At 32.9% G+C, this 12,973-nt stretch overlaps 1 protein-coding gene across 1 annotated transcript in view; it reads left to right on the top strand.

Annotated features, from left to right (window-relative positions):
* MACROD2 (mono-ADP ribosylhydrolase 2) overlaps positions 1–12,973 on the top strand; it is a 1,812,973-nt gene that overhangs the window by 300,099 nt on the left and 1,499,901 nt on the right.

Below are 12,973 nucleotides of genomic sequence, written 5' to 3'. Positions count from 1 at the left end.
ACTAATATATATAGAAAAAATTAGCCGGGCATGGTGGTGCATGCCTGTAGTCCCAGCTACTCGGGAGGCTGAGGCAGGAGGATTGCTTGAGCCCAGGAGTTTGAGGGTGCTGTGAGCTAGGCTGACCCCACGACACTCACTCTAGCCTAGGCAACAAAGCGAGACTCTGTCTCAAAAAAAAAAAAAATGTATTACCTCATCTAATAAGAAGTCTTGAGGTAGAGCTGCTCTATGTTTGGGTAATTCATTGACTCAGTGTCTTGCTTTCCTCATGGCCTCAAGGAATCACAAAGAGACAAAACAATGGCCAGGGCATTGTTTCTGTGTGTCTCCTTAGAAGGACAGGGAAGCTTTTCTTGGAGACTACCTCACTTGACTTTCCTTTATATCTTATTGGCTAAAGTTGAATAACATGCCAATGCCTAGATTGAGTACTTACAAGCATTTACAACACCCTGATGACTGGCTGGGTGTCAAAGCTAATTTCCCTTGAAGAATGTTATCACCAGGGGAAAGGGGATACCTCAACAAAATATGCCTTTAGAAAGAAAGAAGGGAAAGGTGGATGACAAGTAGGCCATTAGCGGTACCTGCTCTATCTCTAAAGTAGTTACTACATTCCCATTATTAGTGTTTGAATTCTTAATTGCCAGGACTTTTGTTTGTTTTTGCCAATCTAATGAGCATGAAGTGGTACACTTTGTTGTATTCCTTGGTATTTTTCTGCTTGTACTGGGTTGCATACCTTTTTTATTAATAGATGTTTATAGGGTCTTTGGGTCGTCTCCTCTTTGAAATGTCTCATTTCTGTCCTTTGTCTTGTATTCTCCTGAATTATTTGTATTTTTCTTATTGATTTATAGCAGTTCTTTATATATTATGGATACTAATTATTTGTCTGTATATTTGTGTTAGACTATCTTCTGCCAATATATACCTTGCTTTTTATTGTTTACTTTTGCTTTAATAAAAAATGTTTCCATAACTTAAAAGTTTGTGTTTCTTACATATTATTCTAGGAATCATTTTCTATGCCAAAGTCACACAGATGTTATTCTCAAATAATCTCTTATTGAATTTTAAGTGGATATTAACCTTTGTTTGCTGTATACCAGCAGTTTTTAAAGTGTTATATGGACTCTTTCATAGAGTCTGTAAGATCAAAACTATTTTTATAATGATATTAAGATGTTATTTGCCTTTTTTACTTTCAGTATTTCACACATGTAGAGTTTTGAAGAGGTTATATGACATGTGTTATCACAGCAAATTGAATGACAAAGCAGAAATGGGAACCCAATTGTCTTCTATTAAGTCAGGCATTAAAATGATTTCAGAAATGTATAACGAAACCACCCTTCTAAATAAAAGTTTTGTTTTGAAAAATATAGATTTTTTTCCACATAAAATATGCTATATATATAAACATGTATTGAGTTTATTGTGTTCTTTAAATGAATTTATAAATATTTTAAAAATTTCTCAGTTTTAATTTTCTACCATAGTAAACATTGAGAAATATATATGACATAAAAAAAACTCTTTGTGGCCTCAATAATTAAGAATACAAAGGGATCCTGAAACCAAAATATTTGAGAACCAATATTATATATGAATAGTAATTTTTAATTAATAAGTTCCCTAATAGATGTATGTTAAAAAATTAGAATAGTTATTTCATTGTCCTTGGGAAAATATGATTTGAAAAACAATTCTGTTCCCATATACATTTATGTATTAGTAAAGTAGAATAAAAATAATTAACTTGAATTATCTATAATTTTCATTATTCATCTATTAGAGTCATCCATTGGCCCAATGAGTATTGTGAAATATTAATAATAGAAATAGCTTAAATTTTTATATCAGACAGACCTAGATTTGGATATCCAATGTGGGTACTATGTAGCTTGAGCTACCAACTCAATATCTCTGTACCTCAGCTTCCCTAAATTTTGGTTCAGAGGAAAATCATATCTAATTTTTGGTGTTGCCATTCATATTAAAATGTATATGAAGGACCTATGTAAATGCCAAGAACATAGTAGGTACTCAGTGAAATGTAGCTGCTATTACATTAGTATATTGTTTTATGTTTACTATATTCTCTGATATAGGATAATTTGAGTCCTCTACACGGTCATCAACAAAAATAAAATAAAAGCCACTGGTAACCTATCAAATTATAAAATAATGTTTTAAACAATAACTAATATAGAGCAGAATGAGGTGTGACTGCAACTGGGAGTGCAAGATGGTAAATTTCTAGAAGGGCTTTAACCATCCATATGTTCTTTAACATAGTAATTTCTGCTCTAGGAAGCTAGCTAAGGAAATTGTAAGAAAGAAGTTCATTGCAGAATTATTTATAAGATAAAAGAAAGTAGAAGCAACCAGATGTCCATCAATGCAATATTAAATCAGGTTATGGATATGTAGATGATTATTTTGCAACCATTTATGTGTTCAGAGGCTTTTTTTTTAATAACATGGAAACATACTGATTATATACTTATGAGAAAATCAGGATATAAAATTTTACATGTCTTATGATTTTTATGATATTAAAAACAAAACAAAATAGGAAAAAAAGGAAGGTGACATATCAAAATGTTAACAGTGGTTCTCTCTGAGTACTATTATGAGTCTTTTAAAAATTATACTTAGTTTTCCAATTTTTTCAGTAAATATATATTGTTCTTGGTAATAAAATTATTTAATATTAAAAAATCTTTAATAAAGGTTGGCTATTGTTCATTTTTTCCTTGAGATTATGGGGGGAGGCATGGTATGGAGAAGGCCCTTTTATGAAAATAAAGTCTCTGAGCAGTGGATCAGTGTCGGGGAGAGGGTTTGGCTATGTATCTTTCTTACTAGGAAGAGAGGAATATGGCTAAGCAGGACCTGGGGTAGCAGATACTAACTAACTCAGTGGGGTTTCAAGAACAACTGTTGGATCCTGATTCAGTGGAATGTGCTCCAGATTGCTCGGTGTTGTGGTTAAGGGCATTGGTTTTATAGCCAGACCTCTTCTTCACAAATTCATCCAGATTTAAGAGGGGAAGAGGACATAGGCACCCACCTGTCCGTTGGAGGAGTGTCAAAGTAACATTGCAAGAAGAGCAAGAGAGGTGAAAAATATTGTTGTAGCCATGTTTGAGAAATACAAACTACCATAATAGTCTACTAACCTATTAGATAACATAATATTATAGGCATTCTTATCCACCAACAGCAGCAATTTCACTCTGTGTAAAATCTTAGCACTTTTTATAAAATGCAGATTATGGGTAATTTTTCTTTTTTTTTATTAATTTCTGCATTTCTGGCCTTTTTTCAATGTTGAACATTTATTACTATAATAAAAAGTTTTAAATGAAAATATTAACAATTTTTACAATATATCTAGATATTCTACATTCTATGAATGTAAAATTTCTACATAGAATTTCTTAGATCAAAGTTAAAAATCTGTTACACTCCTTTCTCGGTTTACTCATGTTTCTAGTGGTAGGGACCTCTAGAATGAAAAAAAGAAAGAAAAAAAAGTTTCTATGCACAAATATTTCTTGGTTAAATGTAGAGATTCCTCTGGGAAAACCTCAGATGCCAAATACAGCCTGTAAAACTATGAAATGTGGTGCTCACTGCCTTATCCTTATAGCTCCTGGTTGCAAACAGCTGATGAGCTGCTACTGGCTGTTACTGCTAGTGAACTTGGACAGACAGCAATTTCTATTTGTCTGTCAAGAAAGGCAGGCAAAGTAAATACGTGAGTACATTTTTGATATTGATAAGATTCCTGCAAATAAACTTGCAAATAAGGCAGTGCTCGTAAGATTTTGGGAAATGGCCAAAGAGGCTTTTTTGTCCCCTCAAAAACTTTGGAGCTGTCTCTATTCCCACACAAAGCCATCCTTTTGAATTAAACATGTCTTATTCTGATAGATGCCAGGCCTAGTCCATAGAAACATTCAACTTGTCTTTGCAGCTATAATTTATTTCTTCCTTTTCTCCCCCTCAAATGGGAAAATTATTCATTTTAAAAAGCAAATACCATTACAGGTTTGAGGCAAAAACAGAATGAAATATGGAAGAAAAGGATCAGTTTCAAGAGGAGTAGTACTTTATAATAATTTAGTTTACTTTTAAGTGGCAGCTGTTGTTATGTATATCTAGGATGTAGTAAAATACTCAGGAGTTGATAGTGTACTGAATGTCACTCTGGGGACTTGAAGGTGTTAATGCAACTTCTCAAGTAGATTAATTTATTTCTGGGGATAGTTTACAAAATAGTAGATTTGGGGTTCAATATAATTTTTATTTATTGAGTACATATTATGTTCCCAGTTTTATCCTAAGCACTTAAATGAACTCATTCACGTCCCTTAACATCCCTATCAGATAGTTAATACTATTACCCCTCTCTTACACACAAGAACAAAGTACTTAAAAAACTTGCCCAAGGTTACACAGAATTACATTCAGGCTTCATACCCAGGCCAGCTGGTTTTTACCTACTGCTCTTTATTGCTTTGCCCATGAGCTTTTTAAAAATTTGCAGTGGTTGGAAATTTAACATTAGATGATTTTAAAATACCTATATCAAGAGAATATAAGTAAGTATCTTTAGGAGATTTTTTCAGAATTCATATACAAAAACCAAGGGCAGCTATTTTCAAAAAGATAAAATTTACTATGTGTTGATAAGAATATGGAGAAAAGAGAACTCTTGCACACTATTGGTGGGAATGTAAATTAGTTAGGCCATTACAGAAAACTGTATGGAGTTCTTCGAATAATTGAAAATAGAACTACCATCAATCCCACTACTGGGTATATATTCAACGGAAATGAAATCAGTATGTCAAAAAGATACCTCCACTCCTATGCTTATTCAAACATTATTCACAATAGCCAAGATATGGAACCAATCTAAGTGTCCATGAATGGATAAAGAAAATGTGGTATATATACACAATGGCATGCCATTCAGCCTTAAAAACAAGGATAACCTGTCATTTGCCACAGCATGGATGGACCTGGAGAATATTAAGTGAAACAAGTCAGGTACCACAAATACCACATATCTCACTTATACATGAAATCTGCAAAAGTTCAAAAGTTGAATTCATAGAAGCAGAGTAGAATGCTGGTTACCAAGGTTAGGGTGTGAGGGAGTTGAGTGGCAAGCTTATGAAAGGATACAAAATTTCAGTTAGGAGGAATAAATTCAAGAGATCTATTGTACAACTTGGTGACTATAGCTAATAACAATGTATTGTATACTTGAAAATTGCTAGAATAGATTTTAAGGTAATACATGTGTTAATTAGCTCAATTTAGCCATTCCACAATGTACACATATTTCAAAACATCATTTTATATATGATAAATATAAATTTTATTTGCCAACTAAAAAACCAAATAAGTAAATTTGAAATTAAAAAAACCAAAGGCAGGAGAGGTATCAGAAAGGGAGGCTAAATTTCAGGTTCATTGCTCAACTTTCTTTACATCTGCAAGTCAAGTCTAATGAGTTTGGATTCTGGGAACTGACTGGCAGTGTTATTTGTAAAAAGAACTTGGGTGAGTCACTTCATCTCTCTTGGGGATTTTAACAGCTGCCCTGCCAGCCTTATGGGGTTGTTGGAAAAAATAAGTGAATTATCATGGTTATCAAGTCCTGTTGCAAGCTATAAAGTCCTCATTACTGTTAGTTATTGCTGTAATCAGGCATCTTTTCTTTTAGAAAAGCATTTCAGGAATGCCTGCTTTAGAAAATCACTTTCTGCAGTTTGCCCTCCATTTTCACTATGTTTCATTGAATAATACAAGGTATGTCAAGTGTTTAGCATGGTGTCTGGCATATGGACACGTGCAATAGATTCCAGTAATTATTATTTGATTTCTAGAAAAATTCTTGGATTTGGAGAAGCAATAAAAGGAAAATATCTCTTAACAGGATGAAACTGCTGAGCCAAGATTTGAAAAGCAGGCCTCCCTAGGCTTTCCTTGTTGTCAAAACCCATAGAGATACTGAAGAGTTGAGAAGTCTAATTCCTATTTTCAGTTTTCTAATTTTAGTTTTCAGTGATAATAACCCATTTTATTTATATTATCTATTTGTATACTCATGTGTCAAGGCTGATCAATTCAAGGTGGCTCTCTGAGGATTATGTTAAGTATTGTGAGGTCACATCTAGGTTTGATAAGATGGAGTGTCAGAATCGCTGCCTCAGGAGGGAGGAGTATTTGCTATCCCCAGACTACCCTATGAAGTTTTTGAGATACTTTTGCTTCTATTTTTTAATCATACCCTCACTTTAACCCTCTGTATTTGTCAGGGTTTAATGTTCTACTGTGATACAGGAAACTGAGACTATGACTCCTTCTGTTCTACCTCTGTTTTTCTCACTAGAGCATGCTATCATTTTTTTTTTACACATCCCTTTTCAGGTCTCAGCGTCTATCTTGGAATCTAACATGCAACAGAACACATAATAGATAACCCATATATTTTTGCAGAATTAAATTTTAGTGAGTTAAAATTTCACTCCTAACTGAAAGATTGATACTTAAAGACAAAACCTCAAACCTCAAAATAGAGCTGCTGGCACTTTCCTCATTCTTCCTAAATAACAGATAATTCAGTCTCTGTAAAGCATGTCACTCTAGTATGTGGAATGGATACATGGGGCCATTTACTGCCCTGTATGGTTCTCAGATCACTTTTTTTAGAATGGTCAGTGGACAAGGCAGCTGTCTAAAAACCACAAGGGCTTGTGAACAGGATACCAAACTGAGCCAATAGCTAATCCAGCAAACAAGGGAAATAGGGGAGAAAAAGGCTCAGTAGGTAGGAATTCTTGCATCATCCCAGTGCCTTTTGCTGACATTTAGGCTTCTTCTGTTTTTTCCATAGCTCACCTTAACCTTTTATTTTCTTTGTGTGTGCCCCGCACAAGTTTATTTTCCAGATCCCATTTATTGACATCTCTGGTTTATCTGCACATTTCACATCCTTTTCTAGCTGTTTAATAAAGGTCATGTTTATAGCTTTAGTATTGATGCCTTGCCCAGTAGGCCAGGTGTCAGCTTCTATAATATCCAATAGAATCCCTTCCCATAGGACCAAATCCTACGATTCCACTCTGGAGCCTTTGTTTCTATAGATCTAAATAATAACTTTTTATCTTAAAAATTTATGATATGGTAATAATAACTTGCTATATCTGATCACTGTTTCCAGTACTTTCTTAATTTTTTTTCACATCAGCCACATGAGGTAGGTACTTTTATTCTCCTATTTTTACAGATGAGGAAACAGAGGCACAGAAGTCAAGAAGCTAGTCCAAGGTTACCTGGTGATTGCTGGTGTTAGTATGCCATGCTACTTCCCATGTGTGGTATGTAGCATGTGTAGGTTAGGCCCATAATTACTAGTCACAGGGTAGCAAGTAGATTTTTGTGGTGAGCACAATAGACAGTTTCTACCCTCTTGAGTTTTGTTCAAGAGTCCCTTCAGATCACCCACAGGCCTCATCATCCCTACCATGCATGCCTTAATGGAGACGGCTTTTAAATGAAACATTTCTCTAGAAATTTCACAACTCAAAGTTAACATTGCATAATATGGCGTAATGGCTCTACCTAGGTGCATTTCAGACACCTAGAAAAATAAAATTTTCATCCCCAGAAACTTTTCATCTCTTGGACTAGAGAAAAAAAAGGAACAAAAAGTTCCTTTGCAAGAGGAAAACTTACGATAGATCACATCTTAAAGCAATGAATTGATAGCTGTGAATGAAAACCAGATGTTGCAATCTCCAAAAAAATAGATATGTAAATGTATACAGGGTATATAATTGATCTCAAGAGTGTAGATAATAGTAAAATGTAGTAAGATAATTAGGAACTGATGACTTTTGAGTATTTATTTTGTATTTAATGTAATTTTTAAAACATAATGCATATAATTTAATTATTAATAATGACTGTTTAACAGCCAGCTCACAGAATTCCTGAAAACTTCACAGTTGGCTTTTGAGAACCAGTGGGAACCATCTAACACCTGTTTATTTATATACACAGAGAAGTTCAATTAACACTAGCCCTGAAGACTCAGTCACTCAGATCTACTTATTCACTTGGAGTTTGGAGGCAGACACACTGTGTTCTCACATCCTAAATTTTATTAAAACTCTAACACTGGGCAGTTTACCCTTTCTGAACCTCCTATTTATTATCTGTAAATATAATAATAATAATAATTCTGAGCAATTGTCCTGTGCCAAGCATAGTTGTAATTCAGTGAATCTTCACAACAGGGAGATACTGTAATTCTTCATTTTACATCTGTGGAAATATAGGAACAGAGAGTGTAAGTAGCTTGCCACACTGATAAGTGAAACATCCGATAATATTAATATGAACAAAGGGAATTTTGTCCTAAAATATGCTATCTTAACTGTCTCAATATGCTGCCTACTTCATCAGCTATGGAAATGAAAGTATATTTATGGCTCAGTATATTCCCTCCAAATCTCCTTTCCTTCTTCCTATTTGGAAAAATTAGAGGTACTACAAGATGTTGAGAATGTAGTGTCAGCAAAAGGGAACTCTGTGATGTCGCAGCGGTCTCAATCATCACTGCATAGAAAAATGCCCTGGGGAGTTTTAAAGAACTTAGATGGCTGGACCATGTCCCATGTTAATTGAATCAGAATTCTGAGGATTGGGGCATGGGTATGAGTATTTTTAAAAAGCTTTCTGGGCCATTAAAAGGTGATTTTCCACGTTTGGAAATGATGTCAATAGTACTCTGTTTGCTGATATTTCTCCTTTTTCTCATATACACAGTAAAAATTACCACACAGAAAGGAAGTCCACATTGGGGGCCACCTCAATCCAAACAGAAAAATTGGTTTGGATTTCATTTGTAATTTACTGCCAAGATTATAGGTTTGTTAGAAGTTCGACTTTGTGGAGTCAGTTTTGTATAAATGTAGAATTATTTAACCTTATTCCAGAATGAGCTCCAGTCACCAACTAGGGTTTTATGAAGGGCTAATCCTGTCTATTGTGTGATGACTTGGATACATTGTCTTCATATTTAGTTTGAGAAATTTATTTAAAAGATTATTGTAGTGAAATTTATCTGTCATAAAATTAGTCATTTTAAAGTGAACAATTTAGTAGCATTTGATACATTCTAAATTTTGCTTAACCACCACCTCTATCTAGTTCCAAAACATTTTCATCACCTCAAAAGGAAATCCCATACAAAGTAAGTGGTTACTCCCTATTTTCTCAGGCTCCTTCTCTCTTCCCCCAGCTCCTGACAACCACGAATCTGTTCTCTGTTCTTAAGGGTTTATGAATCTATCTATTTTACATAAATGGAATCATGTAGTATATGACCTTTGTGTGTCTGCTTCACATTGTAGCATGTGTCAGTACTTTATACTTTTTATAGCTGAATAATATTCTGTTGTATGTATATACCAATATTTGTCCATTAACCTGTTGACAGACATTTGGATAGTTTTTATTAATACCTTTTGGCTATCATGGATAATAATGCTATAAACATTAGTTTGTGTGTATAAACAAAGTTTCCATGTGGACTCATATTTTCATATTTCTTGGGTATAGTGAAATTGCTGAGTCATGGTAATTTTAAATTTAACTCTGTAAGGAACCACAATACTTGCACCATTGTCCATTCCCATCAGCAATGTATAATGATTCCAATTTCTCCACATCCTTGTCAATACTTGTTATTTTCCATTTTTGATTATACCTAACCTAGTAGATGTGAAGTGGTATCTCATGGTAGTTTTGATTTGCATATCCCTAATGACTAATAATGTTGAGCATCTTTTTATGTGCTTTTTGGCCATTTGTCTATCTTCTTTGGAGAAATGTCTAGTTATTCAAGTATGTTACCCATGGTTTAAATGGTATTGTTTATCTTTTTGTTGTTGTCAGAGTTATTTATATATTCTGGATATTAAACCCTCATGGGATATATGATTTGCAAATATTTTCTTTCATTCTGTGAGTTATGTCAAAGTTTTTGATTTTGAGAAAGTTCAGTTGATCTATTTTATTATTGTTGTTTTTGTTCATGCTTGTATTATCATATTTAATAATCCATTGCCAAATCCAAGGTCATGGAAATTTACTTTTATTTTTCATTTTATGATTTTAGCTCTTATATTTAGGTTTTCTATCAATTTGGTGTTAAAGTTTAAATGTAGAGTGAGGTAGGGTCCAACTTCATTCTTTTACATATGAATATACAGTTGTCCCAGTACTATTTGTTGAAATCATTATTCTTTCCTCTGTTAAATGGTTTTGTTACCCTTATATATTTAATTGGCCATAGATGTTTGGGTTTAATACTGTACTCTAAATTTTATTCCAGTAATCTACATGTCTCTGTTATGCCAGTAAAATCCTGTTTTGATTACTGTTGCTTTGTAGTTATTTTTAGAATTAGAAAGTGTGAGTCCTCCAATTTTGTTTTTCTTTTTCAATATTATTTTAACTATTCAGGATCCCTTGCAATTCCATATAAACTTGAATATTGTTTTTTTTTAGTTCTGAATAAAAAGCCATTTGATAGGGATTGTATTTAATTTATACATTGTGCTAGGTAGTATTGCCATCTAAAAACATTACGTCTTCCAGTTTATAAATACAGGACATTTTTCTATTTATTTAGGTCTTCTGCATTTTCAAACAATGTTTTGTAGTTTTCAATGTACAAATCTGTCACCTCCTTGGTTAAATTTATTTCTAGGTACTTTATTTTTTTGGATGCTATTATAAATAGAATGAGTTAGGAAGTTTTTCTTCCTCTTCTGTTTCATGAAAGAGGTTGGTAAGGATTGATGTTAATTCTTTATTTTTTGAGACAAGGTCTGGTGTTGATGGTTGAATATTCCATATAGTCGTCTGTTAGGTCTAGTTTGTTTACAGGTGTTGTCCAAGGCCTGTATTTCCCTATTGATCTTATATCTAGATATTCTATTTATTGTTGAACACGGTGTATTAAAATCTCCAACAGTTCTCTCTACAATTATTGTAGAATTGCTTGGTTCTCACTTCAATTCTGTCAATGTTTGGTTTATATATTTGGTACTCTGTTGTTATGTGTATATATGTTAATAATTTTTGTAACTTCTTGATGTATTGACCTTTTGATTTATATATTGTGTCCTTCTTTATCACTTATGCCAATTTTTGACTTAAAATCTACTTTGTCTGATATTAGTATCGCCACCTCAACATTCTTTTGTATACTACTTATATGGAATATCATTTTTTATACTTTCACTTTCAACATATTTGTGTCTTTGAATTTAAAGTGAGTCTCTTGTCACAGCATATAGTCATATCATATTTTAAAAATATATATTTTACCAATCTTGGGCTTTTGCTTGAAGAGTCGATTAATTTAGATTTAAAGCAATTTCTGATAAGAAAGGGCTTCCTTCTTCCATTTTGCTAGTTGTTTTCTGTATGTCTTATAGCCTTTCTTTCCTCATTTCTTCTATTCCTACCTTCTTTTGTGTTTAATTTTTTTGCAGTGTACTCTATTGATCTTCTCATTTCCTATTGTATACATTTTAAAGATTTTTGTTAGTGGTTACTGTGAGGATTACAATTATAATCCTAAGTTTATAATAGCCTGTTTGAACTGATGCCAACTTAACTTTACATTCCTCTAGTTTAATTATCTACATGTATTTGTTTTAGAGTATAGGCATTCTAGGTCTTCTCTTTACTTTATGAAACCCTTTACTCCCATAAAAAATGATATATTCAAAGTATATTTGATAATTACTTGCTGAAATACACTCTGTTTTTTTCTTTCACACAATTTTGGATTAAATAAAGCAAAAACATCATTTCAGAAATAATCCTTTTGCAAGTTTAAAAAAATTCTTCCTGTTGAAAATCAATTTGAATTGTTGGCAAAGACAAGATTTTTGAACACGAGAAAATATAAACTCTTGTGAAGTTAAAATAAATTATTTTATTTGTTGAACTTTTTTTGAGGAGAAATAATGACCATAGAGTCTTGAAGACTTTATTATTAGAGATAAAAGGAAATTAAATTTTTCAGCCATTTCGAAAATGTCAAACTTTAGACTTTAATGTTAGACTGTTACTCATACTTTACAAACTGAAGAGGTTAAGAATAATTTGGGGGAAAGTATTGATGTATGAGTTGTAACTGAATTCTCAAGTTATATAGTTTCTTTTAATAATTAGAAAGCAAAATTAATTGAAGAAAAATATCCACATTAAGAAATATAAAAATTTTTAAATTAAATAAAGAAAATGAGTAGTTTTTGATGAAACTTAAGCTTGGATTGTCCAAGTACTGAGACTGAAAGGACAGTAAAGGCAAAATTTTGTTTGGGTTTGGGAAAACAGTGAATACTTGAGATAAAATATTTCTTATACCCCAAATTCTTTCTCTTTTAAGAGAAGAGAAAATGTACGTAGACTATTTGTATCCCAGTAAGAGGAAGTAGAGCACAAAAGGCTATCTAAAGAATGAAATTCCTATAAGAAGTTTTCTGAACCACTTGTATCAACTGTTCAGAACTTAGTTTTAATTAAATTTGCTGGGCTGGGGTTGGGGGCAGGACAATAGCCTGTTTTAAGGATAGAGTGCCAGCTTTAACTTTAACTTTGAATTTCCTGGCCTCACTCCATTGGTGTCACTACTTCAGTGTTATTTAAATGCAGGATTTTCGGTTTAATTTCCTTTCAAGGGAGACAGTTTCTTTTTCAGGAAACTGCCAAAGAATCTCCTTGTGCTTTATTAAGTCAACAGCTGCATTTTCAGTAGGGAAATGCAATCTAAGTGGTAGCACATTGAAACAATATAGTGTAAATGTGCAGATGAATATCCTAAAAATTAAATAATTATGAGATTATTAGTAGCAGT

This window comes from Microcebus murinus, chromosome 16, assembly GCF_040939455.1.
Source record: "Microcebus murinus isolate Inina chromosome 16, M.murinus_Inina_mat1.0, whole genome shotgun sequence".
Taxonomy (NCBI): Eukaryota; Metazoa; Chordata; class Mammalia; order Primates; family Cheirogaleidae; genus Microcebus; species Microcebus murinus.
Note: the sequence above shows the minus strand (reverse complement) of the source record. Positions and strands in the feature narration are given on the sequence as shown.